The 20,169-nt window shown below is 40.3% G+C and overlaps 1 protein-coding gene across 2 annotated transcripts in view; it reads left to right on the forward strand.

The window, feature by feature from the left end:
* The window catches only part of JADE3 (jade family PHD finger 3), a 135,445-nt gene that overhangs the window by 44,747 nt on the left and 70,529 nt on the right, over positions 1 to 20,169 (forward strand). Inside the window, exon 1 of one of the 2 annotated variants that reach the window (XM_034649319.1) lies at positions 15,233 to 15,251. The exons of the other annotated variant lie outside the window; for it this stretch is intronic. The gene's annotated coding sequence lies outside the window, so the exon portion shown is untranslated. Of the gene's footprint in view, positions 1 to 15,232; positions 15,252 to 20,169 lie in introns of those variants that run through there. 2 annotated transcript variants of the gene reach the window in all.

Here is a 20,169-nt window from a genome sequence, read left to right on the forward strand (position 1 = left end):
GAAGGACCTTGGAGATCACCAAATCCAGATACCTTCCCAGTGTAGCAATCCTCTTCACAATATTCTGTCAGACAGGCAGTTGTCTGACTCTTGAGCACTTTTTCCCCCCAAATAATACATATTTTTCCTCCACACATTCTTGAAGCTACTCACTCATCTTTCTGTGATAGGTCATTCTTTATTCCCAAGCCAAGATCTGCCTTCTGGGAACTCTCACCATTGTGCCCAGCTCTCCCCTTCATTACCACGCAGAGCATATCTCCTTTGTCCAAAACAGTTAAACTCATCTATTTTCCTACTTGCCATTCCCCTTTCTCCCATCTCTGGTCTTCTCAGGCTAAAAAATTCCTGGTTCTTTCAACAGCTTCTTATTCCAAGGATTTTAACACAATGGAAAAATTCATACATTAATATAATAAACACTCAACTCTCCACCAGCCAGAATTATCAACAATTAAGATTTTGTCATATTTTTTTCTTAAATAAAGGAATTAAAACATTACAGACATGATTATTTCCCTTTGATCACCTCTTCCAGTGTCATCCTCCTCCCTCAGTTTCATGCATATATAGGTATGTATAAACAACATGGATTTGCTTCGGATCTCTGTTTTAACTTACATAAATGGTGGTATTATTAATGTATCTGTGTGTTTTGTCCACACAGCAAAATGTCTTAGACCTTTTCATATATTTTGTATTAGTCTCTCCATACTGTATATTGTCTTAGTCATTATGTATAACATAATTTTTTGGCTGTCTGCCTTCTGGGCATACGGTAGGATTGTAGTTCCTGCCCCTTTGGAAGTTAGGTGTGGCTATGTGACTTGCTTTGGTCAATGAAATGTCAACAATATAATGGGTACACTTCCAGATGGAAATTTTAAGAGCCGATATGAAATTTACTGCCTTTCGTGTCCCTGGCAAATAGAGATGGGTCCTCTGTCAGCCCGGGTCTGAGAATAACTACATTTAGCTTTTTTGCCAGCTCACTTTAAACATATAGCATAAGGAATAAAGAGACTACGATTGTGTTAAGCTCAGATTTTAGGTTCCTTTTGTTACTTTGGCAAACGTAGCCCATCCTGATTGGTAAGTAGACCTACATCATTGTTTTTAGTGGCTGTAAAGTATCCCAGAGTGTGAATTGACCTTATTCTGTCTAGCCACTCTCCTATTGACAAAAGCCCAAGTACTTCCTGAATTTTGCTTTTATAAGAAATTCTGTATTGGTGGGGCGCCTGGGTGGCACAGCGGTTAAGCGTCTGCCTTCGGCTCAGGGCGTGATCCCGGCGTTATGGGATCAAGCCCCACATCAGGCTCTTCCGCTAGGAGCCTGCTTCTTCCTCTCCCACTCCCCCTGCTTGTGTTCCCTCTCTCGCTGGCTGTCTCTATCTCTGTCGAATAAATAAATAAAATCTTTAAAAAAAAAAAAAGAAATTCTGTATTGGTAATTATGTAAGTTTGTGAGAGTTTCTCCAAGATATGTATCTAGAAATAAGATTGCTGGGGCGCCTGGGTGACACAGCGGTTAAGCATCTGCCTTCGGCTCAGGGCGTGATCCCAGCATTATGGGATCGAGCCCCACATCAGGCTCTTCCGCTACGAGCCTGCTTCTTCCTCTCCCATTCCCCCTGCTTGTGTTCCCTCTCTCACTGGCTGTCTCTATCTCTGTCAAATAAATAAATAAAATCTTAAAAAAAAAAAAGAAATAAGATTGCTGGGTCACAAGGTATGGGTGTTTTCAGTTTTACAGGATTCTTTCTTTGCTACCCAAAATGACCATACCAATTTACATTCTCACCCTTCCAGCTGTCATTTACGTGACATGATTCCCAGATCTTTTTGTAATCTTGGTTCCCATCTCTGGATTCACTTTTGTTAGTCATTGTTTCTCTGAAATACCCAGACTGGAACTTGGTTGTTCCAACTGAGGTAGATGGTATGTTCTGAATTCAGCCCAAGTTGAGCAGCTGCATTACCCTGTGTGGTATTTGCTGGCATCAAAAACTGAACTGCTATCACCCTGCGTTCGGGAAATAAGAGTTTTTAAAATTGCAGTGGCTCTACATATATTCTAGTTAAATTTCATCCTGGTTTTTTTCTTATCGTATTAGCTTCTGAATTCTTCCCTTTCCTCTGATACCTGACCTAGGAGGGGTAACATTCATCAGAGGTCAGACCCCTCCTAGGTGAGTAACCTAGTAGGTTCATCTGCGTTACTGATCAGAGTTTTGATCAGCACAGGGCCAAGGGCATAGCTCTGTGTCCCCCCACAAGACACCTTTCAGGTTTACCTGTCTGCAGCCTCAGTTCTTCATCTTGTCAACTGGAAAATCCTACCTCCACACGTACTGTACTTACAAAGATTTATCTCAATAAATGAATCAAGTGACTAGAGCAGAAAGGAGTCTAGGGTAAGTTGAGTGTGTCATGGTTTTGAAGAACCCGTGCTAGCTGCTAGTGAGTATTTCTTTTTCTTTTTTCAAATGCTTATCCAGCCAGTGCTTTATTAATATGGACTAGAACTGAGTTTGGAGTGGGATTGACATTTTTGATTTGTAGCAATCATATTCTATGCCTTTGAAAATAAGGGAGATTTTTGTCTCTCTCCAGTCTGTTGGGAGGTCTGGTTTCTGTGAGTTTTCATAGATGAAAGGAATTGATTTTGCTGTCATAGCTGCAAATAGTTTTTTAGCCCTGTGGAGAGGAACAAGGTGGTTTTTAGAATTATGAATACCCAGGTTACCTGTGTTCTACTCCCCAGCCAGGGTGTCTTCTTCTCCCTGCACCACCAGAACCAAACCTGTTTATACTTTAAGGAACGATGAGGATTCCCTAGGCCAGTAGCTCAGATCCTTACAAGTTAGGTTTGCTGATGGTCTTTCTGTTGTTCCTTGGGACCAACTACCTGTCTAATTCCAGTTATCAGTTTTGTATTAGGATTCTTAGTTACATGTGTCAGAATCCCAGTTCAACAAGAAACAAAAAGAAATTTTACTGGTAAACGAATAGCCCGTGGACTGCTGCTTTTAGGTATGGCTATATCCTAATCGCAGCCCTGAATCTCCTCCTCTCAGCTTTGCTTTCCTCTGAGTTAGTTTCACTCCCAGGCAGACTATCTGCGGCAGATGCAGTGCCTCTTTCCCAATACTTCTGTAAAAGCCCATGGATGACCTGTTGATATACCCTGGGTCATGTGCCTTAGACCCAGAAGGTGTATATTTGTTAGGGAGGGAGGGGCAGAGTTGCCCTCACCCAGGCCACATGAACTGAGAGTGAACCCTCATTCATTCCTCTTTCATACATTTACTGAGTGCCCACTATGTGATAGGTACCATGTTAGGCTCAGAGGTTATCACTGTGAATAACACAGGCATAGTCTCTACCTTCTTGAAGTGTGTAAGTGTAAAAAAATGGACTTTATTGTGCTCACAGTGATAGAGAAGAAGTTACTGGTTCTGGAAAGCAAATGACAGGGGTTCTGATACACTCTGGGGCGGGCGAGGCTGCCCTGAAGAGGTGTTGTTTGGATTGAAATCTGACATGACTAGGAGTTAAATGTGTGAAGTAGGTAAGGTGATGATGAACAAGGGTGGGTAAGGGGGTGAGGAGTATGTACAGAACCTTGGAAATAGAAGGAGGAAGCATATTCTAGGCACTAAAATAAGGCCAGAAAGGCTGGATCACAGAGAGTGAAGGGGCAGAGAGGCATAGGTGGGGCTGGAGAAGTAGATTGGCACCGCCTCTAGCAAGGCCAAATGGCTTACAAAAGGTTTGGAAGCCATGCAAAGTTTAAGCAGGGAATCAAAGTGATTAATAGCCCTGGTCCATGCGGGTAACTCATTTCCTGATATATAGCTTAGTTTAGTTAATTAACTAGCCAAGATCACCCACCTGGTTGGGATTTAAATCTAGACATGCCACAACATCTATCATGTGTCCAGACCTGGCTCAGGCATTGCCTCTCCCAAGAAGCAGTCCTCATGGCCCCTTCCTTTTTGCCACTGGGAGAGGGTAGGTGTTTCTCCATTCTTGTTCCCTTAGCATCTTGCCCAGAGAAGTCTCATGATTTTGTTTCTCTCATCCACATCTGGACAGGATTTGTTGGTGCTTTCCCAGGCTAATGATTGGCATCTGTGCAAAAAAAGTATCATAGCAGACCTGACTTTGAAAGGCCTGCTTACAAGGTTGTCCCTTGGTGGGCATCTGGGAACTTGATTTTCAGGAGGGTTCCCACCGTTCCCAGAACTGATTGATAAAGGTGGCTCATTGTGCCTGAACTGTTTATACAAACAATGTGTTTCTGTTGAACACCTGCTTTCCTTCTTGGGAGTCTGGAATTTGGGTATTTGCCAGTCAGAGGGTGCCTGTGTAACCAGCCTCCAATCAAAACCCTGGGCACTGAGTCCCTGATGAGCTTCCCTAGTAGACAGCATTTCACATGTGTTGTCACAACTCGTTGCTAGGGAGATTAAGTGCATCCTTGTGTAACTCCACTGGGAGAGGACTCTGGGAAGCTTGTGCCTGATCTCCCCTGTATTTCAGCTAGTGTGCATTTTCCCTTTGCTGATTTTGCTTTGTATCCTTTCACTGTAGTAAATGATATCCAAGAGTATGATTATATGCTGAGTTCTGTGGGTCCTCCTGGTGAATCACAGAAGTTGGAGGTGGTCTTGGGGACCCCAACATAGCACCCATGCAAACCATTGTTAAATATTTGTTCAATACTTATTAAAAGGAGAGAGTGAGCCTGGTGAAGAACCAGGGCAGAGAAAGGGGTGGTATCACTGACTCTCCTCTCCTTTAAGCAGTCAGCTTTGGCCCTAAACTTGTACTCTCCACTTATTAAATTACAACCCTACAGGGGCCTACAAGGAAATCTGTGAGCACTGGAGAGCAATGGAAGGGTTTTACACTAAGGGCTATCACAATCAGATCTGCATTTTGGAAAGAGTAAATGCCCAAGAATCATCAGGAAATTTTGTGAGGAGAATTTGTTCTACCAGATTAAAATTTACTACAAAGCCACTATAATAAAAATAGTGTGTTAATGATCTAAAAATTTGAGCACACCCGGGTTTCTGAAATTCCAGCCCAAGGTCTTTCACCAAATCTCTGTTGAATTATTTGAGGATTCCTCTAAGAGTGAACATGTGAGACTGAGTTCCCCCTCAGCTTTGCTTCTCAGACAGGTCCTTGCAAAAATAGGCATCACTTACACCGTCTGCAGTAGAACCTTCTGAACCTGTTTTTAGGTGGTTGTAATGCTGTCAACTGTCAAAGTAGGAATGTGGGGTTCTGAATTCAGAACCTGGTAAAAACAGTAAAACTAAGAACCTTTTACCAGTCTCCCGTGAATTACTGATACTTCAAATCACTGCATACGAATAGCTTAGGAGGAATTTTGGCACTTTGGATTTTTATAGTTTTTCAGTTGGTGGAAATGAAATATTCCTGTTTCCACAGTCTTCCACCATTGTTTTGTCTCTCTTTGCATGTCAGGGATGATGTTTCCTAAGGGACTACTTAATTAGACCATGCAATAATCTGCTTGGGGAAATAGAGAAAATCAGTTATTTAAAACACACTGGATGAAAGATCTTATAAAAAAAAAAAAGACCTTTGAAAGAGGAAAACATCCTGTACTGAAGGAACAGAGGTGGAATGATGGAGTTTTGCTGTCCCTGTTTTGCATTTCTAGCAGTAAACTTGAAAGCACAGGATCTTCTGACCATTGGAGCTGAAATTATGTATTCAGTGTTTCTCATGAAATAACATTTACCATTAAAAGAAGATTACATTTATACTGGTTTTGGGTAATTCTAAAAATTTCTATGTAGAAAATTCTAAAAATTTTAATGTGGAAAATTCACCAGCTCAAGACCCACACAAGCACACAAAAGCATTACATTGATTACATGTCTGTGTATTGGCTGATTCCTGAAATGGTGTCTCAGAAGGATTAAAATTGAGCCTCTGTTCTGAGCACGTGGTGTTGACTGTAGCCTGGGAGTGTGCCAGTTAGTCACAGCACCTGCGCCTCCTCGCAGGGTCCTGTTGAGGCTGCCCAGGAAGATAGAGGGTAATTGCCTCACCACTCCAGCCACACATGCAGGGTTAGGAATCCTGCTTATGAGGCTTCTCCTGCTCTGACCAAAAAGAGACCCAGAGAGTCTAGCCAGCCGGCTGCAACTCTGGGGCAGGAAAAGCTGAAGAAATGAAGATAAAATCAGGCTCCCCCCCCACCAGCCCATGTGTGATAATAATGATTAGATGCCTTTTCATCAACAACCTTCCCTTGCATTAAACAACATTCAGGAATCCTGGGTGTGATGGCCTATTTGTAGTGTGCAAATGGAACATGGGAAGAGGGTGCTCAGACCGGACCTAGAAATTTGAGATGTAGCTGGAGAGACCTAATACCCCACTGGGGACTCACAGGCCAATTACCTTGAGTCTGGTAAGTGGAATATAACTCCTAAAGGAAACTAGGTATTTTGAACTAAGAAATTATGTATATGTATAGGCAAGGCTTTGTGTATTTCTTTTCTTTGTTTATTACAAGTAAATCCTCAAAAGTTGGTAAGAATTAAGATTCTCCAGAGTGTGTGAAGGCTTTGAAGCCAAAGGAAGGTGTCTTCTTTTTTTACTTATTTTTGTTCATGAGCAAAATTCCAGAGTATTAGGTTGAATGATATGAAATTGCTGGTACTCAAAACATTTTGACCTACAACAATGGCAATTTCATGTGGTTCAACCAAATATAAACTAATTTCACCACGCAAATGCTTTGAAAATATTCCCAGTATATTATTGTAGTAGTCTTAATCTCATTGGAAGGGAAAGGATCTCATAAATTCTTCGAGTCTTTATTATTTATAATAACTTGTGACATATCCATCACCTATCAGACTTAGTGTTTTTTTAGCAATTCTAATTGATACACAAAAACTGCATATATTCAGTGTATACAACTTGATGAGTTTGGACATATACATATACCTGTGAAACCATCACCACAATCAAGGTAATAGACATATCCATCACCTTCAAAAGTTTCCTTCTTGTCTTCTTTTGTGTTATAACACTTAACATGATATCTATCCTCTTAACTTTTTAAGTGTACGATATAGTGTTGTTAATAGGCACTATGTTGTACAGCAAATCTCTAGAATTCATTCATCTTAAATAACAAACTTTATACTCATTGAAAAATAATTCCCCATTTCCCCTTCCTCTCAGGCCCTGGCAACCACCATTCTACTCTCTGTTTCTGTGAGTTTGACTACTATAGATACCCCCATATAAGTGGAATTTCACTTAGCATAATGTCCTCCAGGGTCATACTTGTTGTTGCAAATGGTAGGATTCCCTTCTTTTTAAAGGTTGAATAATATTCCATTGTATGTATATGCCACATTTTCTGTATCCATTTATCTGTCAATGGACATTTGGGTTGTTTCCATATCTTGACTCTTGTACATAATGCTGCATGGGTGTGCAGATATCTCTTCAAGATACTGACTTCAGTTCTTTAGGATATATAATATGGCCAGCAGGTATATGAAAAGGTGCTCAACATCACTAATCATCAGGGAAATGAAAATCAAAACCATAATGGGCTATCACCTCACACCTGTTAGGATGGCTATTATATATTTTTTTAAAAGAGAAGTGTTGGTGAGGATGTGGAGAAATCGGAACCCTTGTATGCTGTTGGTAGGAATGTAAAATGTTGCAGCCACTGTGGAAAACAGTATGGAGATCGTAAAAAAATTAAAAATAAAACTAAATGACCCAGGAATGTCACTTCTAAGTATATATCTAGAAGTAGTGTTTGTTTTTAACTTGGGTATTTTGAGAGAGAAACCCAGAGAAATCCAGAACTCCCAGGGCCTGCTGTCTTAAATACAATGACACAGTGATCCATGGTCTAGGTAGACTAGAGTAGCCTGGAATTTTTAGTTCGTTTCCGGCTCAATACCTGATTGACTAGGCCTTGTTAGGCAGTCAGTAAGCATGACTACAAATCAATTGCTATTCCAATGTTTCCTGACTTCATCCTCAAAATGCACGTTGAAGGCTAGCTACTTATTCCCTTGCTTAGAATGTTTTTGGAGCTCTCCTTTTTGGAATTACCTTCAGAGCCATTTCATAAACCACCCAAGGAATTGATCCATTCAATGAATATTTATTTGAGTCACATACAGTGGTGGGCAAAGTATCAGGTATAGAGACAGATGTCATGGACATAGAGGGCGGTCCAGGGGAGGAGTGCAGACAGATGCATGGATGCAAGAAAGAACCAGGACACGTGAGTGGGGAGCAGTGAGGGGCTTGGCTTCCCGAGAGACTGTGCAAGGAAAATAAGATTGGAAAGGTGAGCTGTGGCCACATTGTGGAGCGCCTTAAATACTAGGCCTAGGAGTTTGAAATCTGCGCTGTGAGCAGTAGGGAGCCATTGAAGGTTTTGTGCTTTTAGAGTTTTAACCTGCCAGCTAATAACTGTAGAATTGGAATTATAAATCAGCCTTGCAATTTCTTTTCCCAGCTTGTGACTGACTAAAACTGGTTTTACACACCTCAGTTGCATATTCACTTGAATGGACTTTGGATGACATTTGATTGTTTCCAAAAATTAAATTCATTCTCAAAGGAAAAAATTCTGCTTCCGTTGACCTTATTCAAAGGAATATGATGCCAAAGGAACAGAAAGCAAATCCAAGCAAAAAATGTCCTAAGTATTTTGAGAAATTGCACTGTTGGAACAAACATTTGCTGTCTCAGAGGGTCTCTTGGAAGCCAGCCTGGAAGTCAGCTTATAATTGAATGTGTGAATTCTGGGGGGGGGGGGGGGGGGGGTTTCTGTGGAAATAGAAGTGTCAGGGCGCCTGGGTGGCACAGTGGTTAAGACAGGAAGAGAGAGAGGGAGGAGGGGGGGGGGGGGTGTGTGTAGTTACATGTGTGTAATTAATTTTTTGAATTGGTATCTGTCCTGCCTTTACTGGAGTACACCAAATGATGACACTGAGGCAAATATCAAGGTTGGGGATAGGGGCACCTGAGTGGTTCGGTCGGTTAAGTGTCCGGCTCTTGAATTCGGCCCAGGTCATGATCTTAGGGTCCTGGTCAGTGGGGAGTCTGCTCGTCTTCCTCTCCCTCTGCCTCTCCCCGTGCTTGTGCTTTTTTTTCTCTCTCTCAAATAAATAAACAAACAAACAAATAAATAAATATTTTTTAGAAAGAGGATGGGGATTATAGCTAAAAAGAACAAGCATTCTAATAGCAATAAGTTCACTCATTAGGGACATGGGATGTATAACTCTGACATTCTAGTTAACTGGTTAACTGCTGATTTCAGGTGCCACTTACCTGTAGCCTGAGGAGGTACTTTATGGCTGTTTTGGCATCAGGTAAGATGGGAGACTTGCAGATGGAGTGATTTTGTTTTTTGTGTGGGTGCTATTACAGATTTCTTCTTTTGGATCAGGTATTTGACCCCTCTGTGATCGTGGCATTAACTTGAGTGCCCTTTTCAGTAGAGCCCAGTAGTAGTTCCTGCTTTGGAGAATCATTCAGTGTCTGAAGTGATTCAGTGTAGTAGGTCTGAAGTGTGTGATGAAATTCCCATTCTACAGTTTATCATTAAAAACCGTCTTCTAAATTCTATCAGCTAACTATTGCTGTACATCTAACCACTTCAAAAGTTAGAGGCTCAAAATAGTAATTCTTTAGTTCATTATTCTAAGAGTTGGCTATTTGGGCTGGGTTCAGCTGAGTTCTTCTGCTTTTCTTAGCTGGTCTCCCTTATGCCTGTGTCAGCTACAGGTCAGCAGAGAGCTTCTGCTTTTGAGGGTGGCTGGTCAGCTGGGGCAATGGTAGTGGGTAGAGCACTGGGCTTTACATCTCTTCTCCTGCAGCAGGCTAGCCCAGGCTTGTTTTCATGGTAGCTGGGCAGATTTCTAAAACTAAGTAGAACCAGCCAGGCCTCTTGAGGCCAAGGCTCAGAACTGGCACACCTTCATCTCTGCTGGATTCTGTTGCCCTAAGCAAGTCACAAAGCCAGTCTAGATTCAAGGAGTGGGAAGAAGTTTCAAAGTCACCTCGAATGGGCATAACTAAAGAAAAAGGTAGAGAATTAGGGCCATTTTTGCTATTTATCACACAAATACAGATTACTCTTCTTTTTTTAATAATAATTTTTTATTATATTATGGTAGTCACCATACAGTACATCCCTAGTTTTTGATGTAAAGTTCCATGATTCATTACTTGCGTATAACACCCAGTGCACCATGCAATACGTGCCCTCCTTAATACCCATCACCGGATTACTCTTCTTAAAGGCTTCAGTTACTTCTGTAACATTTAAAAACTCATGTGTTCGGTATGTTCAGAATTAAAGGCTGCTCAGAAACAAATAGGAAAGTATTAAAATTGCTCAAAGTCAGGTCCTTGATGACAGTCCTTTTGTGAAGCTGGTTTTGTTTGTGTGTGTGTGTGTGTGCGTGGTTTTTTTTGGGGGGGGATGCTCTGATACCTGAATGTGCCTCACATTTTAAGTCAGAGTCATTAATTCTGGATCCTTGGTACTAAATGATGTGAAGACCATAAATGCAAGTTTAAAGCATAGCTGCAGATTTTTTGACACTACTTTCATCGGGAGGCAGGACCTGTGTATCCTTCCAGCTAGATCTGAGTTGACTTGTGACTGCTTCAACCAATACAGTAGAATATATGACTTCTGAGGCTAAGTCATAAAAGGCAATGCAACTTCTGTCTTGTTTGCTAGAATAGTCATGGTGGGACCCCTGAGCTGCCATGTAAGCACTCTTACTACCCTGAAGCCGCGTCTGCTGGAGAGGTCTTATGTGGGCATGCTGGAGATGGTGTCTGCTGAGCCAAATCATCCCTGTCAAAGGTGCCAGATAAGTGAAGAAGCCTCCAGATGATTCCAGTTGTTTGTCTTCCCAGCTGAGATTCCAGACATCTTAGAGTAGGAAAAAAGTCATTCCTGCCATGCCTTATCTGAATTCCTGACCCACAGAATTTGTGAGGTGATAAAATGGTAGTTGCTTTATGCCACTCTGTTTTGCAGTGGTTTGTTACATAGGAAGTGGTAACTAGAATAGCATAAATGAATGGGTATGACTGTATTCCAATAAAACTTTATTTATGGACACTGAAATAAGAATTTTATATAATTTTTACCTGTCACGAAATATTACTCTTCTTTTGATTTTTTTCAACCATTTAAAAATATAAATGCCATTTTTAGCTTATGGGCTATACCAAAAACAAGCAGTGAGCTAGATTTGGCCTAGGAGCTGTAGCTTGCTGAACCCTGATCTGAAAGATTATGTCGTACTTGTAAAATTTAAAACTAAGGACTTCTGATCAAGATGGCTCTGATTTCATACGTTAAACAAACCGAGGGCTTCAGAGGGGAGGGGGGTGTGGGGGATTGGGATAGGCCAGTGATGGGTATTAAGGAGGGCAAATATTGCATGGTGCACTGGGTGTTATGCGCAAATAATGAATCATGGAACATTGCATCAAAAACGGGGGATGTACTGTATGGTGACTAATATAGCAAAATAAAAATTATTAAAAAATACCTACCTCATTTCTAAACAAAGTGATAATAAATTAAATAAAATAAAAATTAGAAAGACATATCTGTGATCAAGAAAAGCAAATCTCTGGACCAGAAACAGATCAAACAGTCCGTGCAGACTGTTAGTCATGGGCCTCTAGTTACTGATGTGCTGGACTCTAGATCCCAAAAAAGGTAGAGATGTCTGGGGATTGTATTTCTGTAGATAATGGGGATCGAAACATTCAGTGAATGGAGGAAATGATCCCTGACTGTGAAGTCAAGGATTGCCCATGAAAAAGATGTTACTTCTATTCAGAGTGGCAGGCAAGAGAGCGGAGAAAGACTCAGGGCCAGAGACAAATGTATTATTGGCTTACTGTCTAAATCTGTACCTTTCTCCCTCTTGGTAGGATAGGAAGCTTCCTGGGAGGAAACACCTCTCAATAGAGAGGGTGAATGAAGGAGGGAAATGAACTTTCTCCAAGGTTAGCCTGCAAACTTAAATTTCAAAGTAAGGACAGTTGTCCATTTAGCAACCAGCAAATGAGAATTGTTTTTCTCCCACTCCCAATGAGAATCAATTTAGAACGACTTTTAAAGTTTAGGATTTTCAAAGAGATGAAGAATAACATCCATTACAAATCTTTCAAAAAATCTAGCCCATGCCTGGTAGGAATTCATATTCTGGTTGGAGATTAAAATAAATAAATTATATATATATATATATATAAAATATAGTTAGTTATATAATATAGTTTAAGTTAGTGATGGTGCTATACCCAGGCCATTCCTAGGGCATGTTGCTTTTGGGATTGTCAAGGTATGGGTGAGTCAGACAAGGGAGGCCTTTTAGAAGAGGTGACATGTTTTCTAAGCCTTATAAGGATGAGTTATATGTTTCTAAGTGAGGAAGTGAGAAGAGGACCTTCCAGGCAGAAGGGATGGTATATAAAGCATATGGGTGAGAAGCAGCATGGGGATGGGAACTACAGAGGTTCAGTGTTGCTAGAGCATAAAAGCAGGGCAGTGTGGTGAGAGATAAAGCTGCAGAATGAGGTGCAGCTTGACTGGGGAGGACCTTGTTGGCTTTCATGAGGATCTTAATAAAGGTCTAAGGACATAGGAAAGCCATTGAAGTCTCTCAGCGGTGAAGGGACATAGTCCAATTTGTGTTTCAGATAAGTCTCTGGCAGTTGGGTGGAAGGTAAATTTGAGGGCAACAAGATCAGGAGTCCTAAGACCAGTTAGTTAGGAAGCTGTTAGCATAGTCTTGGTTTTAGGAGATGGTTAGGTCCCAAACTAGGAAAATGAAGGTTAAAATGGGAATATTGATATAGAAGATTATTTCAGAGGTTAACTTGGCAGGATTTGATGACTGATCCAGGGTGAGAGAAGAGAAAGAATTTAGAGATTTTTCTAGATTTTGTGACGGCATAAAGGAGGGTGCCAATGGAAACCACTAGAAGGGAGGAAGAGCCAGTGGCCTTGGTGTTAATCACCTTCCAGGTTGATCTATATGGTTGGCAGGGGGTTTTGGATTTGTTCTTTTTTTTTTCCTTCTCCCTCTTCCCCTCCCTCTTTCTTTCCTTTGCTTTCTTCCTTAGAGCCATAAGCATGTGTGTAGTGTAGGACACTTTGGGGAAACACTAGCCATGTAAGCACTCTTACTACCCTGAAGCCGCGTCTGCTGGAGAGGTCTTATGTGGGCATGCTGGAGATGGTATCTGCTGAGCCAAATCATCCCTGTCAAAGGTGCCAGATAAGTGAAGAAGCCTCCAGATGATTCCAGTTGTTTGTCTTCCCAGCTGAGATTCCAGACATCTTAGAGTAGGAAAAAAGCCATTCCTGCCATGCCTTATCTGAATTCCTGACCCACAGAATTCGTGAGATGATAAAATGGTGGTTGCTTGGTTACATGGTAACATGGTTAGAGGAAGAGAAGGATATTCGGGAGCAACACAGGGAACCCAGAAAAAGCCTTGGGAAACCAAGGCAGTTGTTTCAAGAGCACTGGTGGGAAGGAGGGAGATCAGCATGTCAAATGCAGCATACAGGTACTTAGAGATGAGGGTTGGGAAATACGCCCAAACTGGTGACATTTTCAAGAACTCTGGTATGATAGAAGCCTGTTGAGGAGTGATTACAAGCAAGGAGGAGAAGAGAAACCATAGACTACTTTTTGAGGAGTTCGTAAGAGAACGGAAAGGAAGAAATTAAGTATTAAATAGAGAAAAGTGATGTAGGATCAAGAGAGAGTTTGGGGATAAAGGTAGGGAGAGATTTGAACCTGTTAACAAGTATAAATCTAGTAGGCAGAATTAGGAAGTTAAAAGGCAGATTTTTTTCTGTTCATAGAAAGTTATTTCTTCATTTAGAGCTGTCTAAAAATTGGAATGGATTGCCTTGTTAAATAGTGTGCTATTTAATTTTATCCTTCAGGATCGATTGGAATCTTGAAGGATGAAATTAATGGATTGCCTTGTTAAATAGTGTGCTCCTTCACTGAGTGGTCAAGTAGAGGTTAGATGTTTTTCGGTGAACTGTATAGAAAGACATATTGGTGAATGACTTTGGGTTTTTAGCCTCTGTTCAATTCTCATCAGTTTGCCCAAAGTTGTTTTAGGCATTATAAACTAATGAGTTAATCTGTGGACTTGTCTTGCCTGGCAGCTTTCCATGGATTCGTCAGATCAATGTGCCAAGTTAATTGTGTGCCTTTGATCTTGAAGGATGAAATTAAATTGCAGATTCTCAGATAACAAAATATTGAGGCTTAGTGTCCAGGAAAGTTTCATCACTATGACAATCAACCATGGTCTGGACATAATAGGTATTTTTTGACAAGGGTAGTCACTTTCTACACACAGCAACAATGCGTTTTATTTCAGGTTTTTGAGAGTTTAATTTTTTATCTATCATTTTTTTTTAAACACTGTTACTCAGGATGATCAAAACAGCACTGAGATGATAGGAGAAAAGGACAGAGAAGAAAAACCTGTTTCCTTTTCTCTGTGATTCATATTCCTATATGAATGCTTTTAGTTTACATGAAGTTTGGCTTCCTAGGGCCAAGAGGATATAATTAGTTTCCAGCTATGCTCTCTAGTCTTTATCTTAGATCATTTAGTGATCCCTTTGGTTAGCATTTAAAACAGTTCAGCGGTAACCTTTTGCAGTTTTGTCTCAAATGACTACTTACCTGTATCCAAATCCGGCTTCCTGGGGCACTGAAGCGTGAACGGCATAAATGACTGAACACAACTAATTCTCAGAAAGCCACATTTTAGTCAGTACTTTCCCGCTTTCTCACTCATCATTTCTTTTACAGAACTAAGAAGTGGTAGAACTAATTAATTAGAATTTTATTTCTTCTCAAGTTATACGTTTTAAATTCTGTGAACCTTTTGGAAATGCCAGTAAGTAATAAAATAACTAAAATCCAGACAGGGAAACTAGAAAATGCAAGTACTGGAAGAAGAGTTCCTACTCCTAAAGAAAAACCAGGAGCACCAGGTATGGTGAATATTTATCTTTTAAGGAAAAATAGTTACATTCTTGTTACCGACTGATTTTCCTTGTTACCAACTGATTTTCTTTGTTACCCACTGGCCCACAGATTGGGAATCACCCTCCAGTGACCCTCAGGCCTGTAAGTTTTACTTGTTTCTTAGCCTGTTTCTTTCCTTCTTATGGGAGAGTGCAGTAAGTGAAAATCTCACAAAGCCTCAAGTTGATTCTTTTCCTTCTTAATTTAATATTCTCCAGATATGGTAAGAACATGAATAAGATGCCCTTTTTATTATGTATGTCCTTTTCTTAATAATTAATTTTTTATTTTGAGGTAATTTTTTGAAATAAGAGATTTTGAGATAATATGTCTAAATTTAGAGAGGAATTGCAAAAATAGAGTGAGCAACCTTGCTGTTCCAGACAAGATGGAATAGGCACATTTTACTCTATTCCATTTAAATATAATAATACAGGTAGTTTACAAGTAAGTGGGTGCAAAAAGGTATACCATGCAAACACCAATCAAAAGAAAGCTGGAGTGGCTGTACTAATATCGGATAGATTAGACATCAGAGCAAAGAAAATTACCAGGGACAAGAGGAGCATTACATAATGATTCAAAGGGTGAATGCATCCAGAAGACAGAGCAGTCTTAAATATGCATCCACCAAATAACAGAGCTTCAAAGTATATGAGGCAAAACTCAACATAACTGAATTGAGAAATAGACAAATTCATAATTAGAGTTGGGAACTTCAGTGCCCCTTTCAGTAACCGATAGAACCACCAGACAAGAAAATCAGCAAGGTTACAGAAGAAATACACTACCAGTCAACCAGATCTAATTGACATAGAATGCTCCACAACAGCATAATATACTTACTTTTCAAGTACACATGAAACTAACATTCACCAAAATAGACTATATCCCAATCCATAAAACAAACCTCAACAAATATAAAAGAATTGAAATCATGCAGAGTATATTCACTGACCATAATGCAGTCAAAGTAGAAATCAAAAACAGGAAGACTGCCCAAAAGTTTCCAAACACTTGGAAACTAAGTAACACACTTCTTTCTAATCCATGGGTAAAGGAGGAAGTCTCTAGGGAAATAAAAAAAAGATACATTGCCCTGAATGAAAATGAAAATACAGCATATCAAAATTTGTAGGATGTAGCTAAATCAGTGCTGAGTGGGAAATTTATGACTAAATGCTTACTTATATGAGGAATGGGGGAAAGATCTCAAATGAATAATCTAAACTTCAACCTCAAGATACTGGGGGCGGGGTGGGGGGAAGAGCCAAATAAACTCAGAACAAGCTGGAAGAAGGAAACAAGCAGAGAGAAGTTCATGTAATTGAAAACAAAAACAGTAGAGAGAAGCAGTGAATCCAAAAGCTGGTTCTTTGAAAAGACAGATTCTGACTTAATTGGTAATGGGTGCAGTTTGGGCATTGGGGTTTTTATAAGCTCCGCGGATGATTTCAATGGGAAATGGGGATTGAGAACCTCTGGTGGGGAACTAGATATGTTTTCTTGGGGCTTCATTTGTGTTGGCATCTGTGGCCCAGTCCCTTTCTTCTGAGGAAGATTTGTAGCTATTTCATTTTCCCTCACTTTTTGTTGCCCAAAGTCAGTACTCTTTCCCTTATATGTCAATTTGCATGTCTGACTGCCCCTTTGTTATAGGCATTGCTCTAACCGGAGGTGAGGGTTTAACCTCAATCCCCCTCCACTTCACCCCCAACGAACTTGATTGATTTGGGGATTAACACCGAAACCTCTCTCTGATTGGTTTGTCACACATCATTGGTTACCAGTTTTAGGCTGTGATCACCCAAGCCGTAGTGACAGTGTGTCTAGTGCACCTGGTCCTGTGACCCTAGTCCTGAGGGAGCCAAAGGACTTGGTTTCTCAGTTCTGGTGGCCAGTGCAGTGTCGGCCCTCTAGTAGCACAGTATTAACGGTGCGCAGTGGATTTGAACTTGCTCAGTAAGTTTGGGATTGTTTCTGGTTTTTTTTTTTTTTTTGACCTTATATGTAAGGCTGACATGCCTTTTATTGTTACGAAAACCTGGGATAAAGGTTGTTTTTCCTCCTAATAATAAACTGATGATCACTTTAAATTGGATCTTATACATGTACGAGGGGTACATGTGAGCAAAAATCTCAATGTAGAAGCAACTCACAGCAGCAGATGAGACATATTGGAAACTGCTATTTTTAAAAGTTGTTTGTGTTTCTATCTGGAGAATTGTGTATTTCATAGTAAAAGCTATTCTTATTGATTTACTTTATTCTTAAGAAGTCTTATTTGCAAATGGTATTTTATCTTAAAAGGATTCATGTTTTGTACATATATCTCTTTTTATTCTTAAAATGCCAAGCTTACTTATTTGGGTAGTTGAAATTGTTGAATATATGTACATAAATTAAAAAGAACATGTACTGCTAATTTTTAAAAACTTACTGGAACTGGGGCTTTTTCCCTTAAAAGGCATGAAACAGATTTTAATTTAGAAAGGCCTACGACCATTAAAATCTGTCAAGATAATATCACGGAATAGACCACCCAGGCTGAAACCTTCCAGTGAGGTCTGTATCAGCCCAACAGTGGGCTGAGACATTAGCAAGGAGGGGAGGGTGATGTTACGAGAGTGATAATTCAATTGTAGGCTTCCAATTTTCAATATTCTGTCTTTCATAAAAATAAAGGTTTCTTGGGGCACGTGGGTGGCTCAGTAGGTGAGCATCCAACTCTTGATCTCAGCTCAGGTTTTGATCTCAGGGTTGTGAGTTCAAGCCCCACATTGGGCTCCATGCTGGGCGTGGAGCCTACTTAAAAAAATACATACATACATACATACAAACATACATTTATTTTATATTATAATATTTATAAATATTATAAATAATAAATATTTTTTGTAATTTAGACCAGAAGTCGACAAGCTATGGCCTGTGAGATCTAGCCTGCCACCTGTTTCTGTGTGGCCTGCAAGCTAGGAATGGTTTTTACATTTTTAAATGGTTAAAAAATGAAGAATAATATTTCATGATGTGAAAATTATACGAAATTCACATTTCAGTATAATAAAGTTTTATTGGAGCAGAGCCGTGCTCATTTGTTTATGTACTGTCTGTGACTGCTTTCATGCTACAATAGCAGATTTGAGTAGTTGCAACAGAGACCATATGGTCCATAAAGCCAGAAATATTTGCAAACTGGTCCTTTCCAGAAAAAGTTTACTGAACCCTGATTTAAACTCTCTTCCCAGCCTGGCCTTTCTATGCAAGATGATTCCTACTCAGGAGGTTTGATATGCCCAAATAATTTGTTAAGAAGTCTATATGTTAAAGAGGGTAAGCCTGCTTCCTGGCAATAGAGAGAACTGTGGTTGACATGGAAATACTTCTCTGAGTGGCAGGAACCTACCCAGGTAAATTTGTATTTTCTTCTTTTTTCTTTAATGCATTTTGAGGGCTTTGGAAGAGAGTTGACCTCCAGATTCATCATCCAGTCACACGGAACTCATGAGTCACATGACGTGCCTTTCTTTTTAAAAACAAGCAACCGAGACACAGGTAGTTGTCTTTTAGAAAGTACAGAAAAGTTCATCTACTCCAACTTCTGGTATCTCTCTCTTTTTTAAGATTTTTATTTATTTGACAGAGAGAGAGACAGCGAGAGAGGGACCACAAGCAGGGGGAGTGGGAGAGGGAGAAGCAGACTTTCTCCTGAGCAGGGAGCCCAACGCAGGGTAGGGTTCGATCCCAGGATCCTGGGACCCTGACGAGAGCTGAAGGCAGACGCTTAACGACTAAGCCATCCAGACGCCCCTGGTATCTCTTTTTTAAAGACAAAGATTTGTTGGGGATGAGGAGAAGCAGTAAAATATGTAGGCTATGTTCTTTTTCTTATGTTTTGTTTACTTAGTCTCTAGATAGATATTTATGGCTTTAGTCACTGGACTACTGAAATGTAGTAGAGAAGAAAGATACCTGAAGTGAATAGGCTTGAAGGAAGTTTTGTTTCCACAACATTGCATTGAAGCAGTGTGGTGGATTGAATTGTTGTGTAGAGAGGGGTGAATTCTGAATTAAACCATAGGCAGTAGACTCAAATGGCTTCAACATGTAGGTTAGTATTGTTTTCCCCAAAGCAGAGCTACTCAGCTCAAGAAACATATTTATAGCCTTCATGATTTCTGTTTAAGGACTAGTTTAGGAGGGTCTTTGCCCACATGGTCAGGACTTGACCCTTAAGGATGTAAGAAGAGTTCTGCTCTGGTCTGACCAGTGACCTAACTCAAACGTCTGTCTCTGTTAATGGCTCTGAAGGATATTTTCCTGAAAGCCTAAGGGAGCTGGACTTTCAGATGTTTCTTTACTTAAGGATTACTTCCAAATACCATCATGGATTTATCCACCCTGATTTTATCTCAGTCCTTCTTGAACCTGTTTACATTTTCATTCTGTTCCACTTCTTGAGCTGATGAGTTCTCAAAGTTCCCTAAGCATTGCTCAAAGTCCTGCTTTCTTTTTGATAAAATTGCCTTTAGGTTTCAAGGAGTGCCCCTTTGTTACTTTTACTCTGTGAGTGGGTGAATAAACTCAAGTCGATCATTTCTGCACTCTTCTTGAGTCTTACTTCTGCTTCATCCTTTTAGAGCGAGATTTCTCAACCTTGGCAATACTGACATTTTGGACCAGGTGCATCTGTGCGTTGTAAGAGACTATCCTGTGGGTTGTAGAATGGTTAGCAGCCTGTCTAGCCTCTAACCCCATAGATACCAGTAACATCCTCCTTCCCCGTCTGACAACCAATAGATATCACCACGTGTCCCTTGGAGGATAAAATTGCCTTCATTTGAGAACCACAGCTTTAGATATTTGTCTTTCCCAAACTGCAGTTTTGTGGTTCTTGGACTACCTTTATAATATGGAGGCTTCTCTATCCAATTGGTTGTATTGTGCTTTTCTGGATTTTTTTTCCAGCTCTGGTTAATGTCCATGTTGAATGGCAGTGACAGCTATTTTTATAGGCTCA

The sequence above is a fragment of the Ailuropoda melanoleuca genome, chromosome X (assembly GCF_002007445.2).
Source record: "Ailuropoda melanoleuca isolate Jingjing chromosome X, ASM200744v2, whole genome shotgun sequence".
Taxonomy (NCBI): Eukaryota; Metazoa; Chordata; class Mammalia; order Carnivora; family Ursidae; genus Ailuropoda; species Ailuropoda melanoleuca.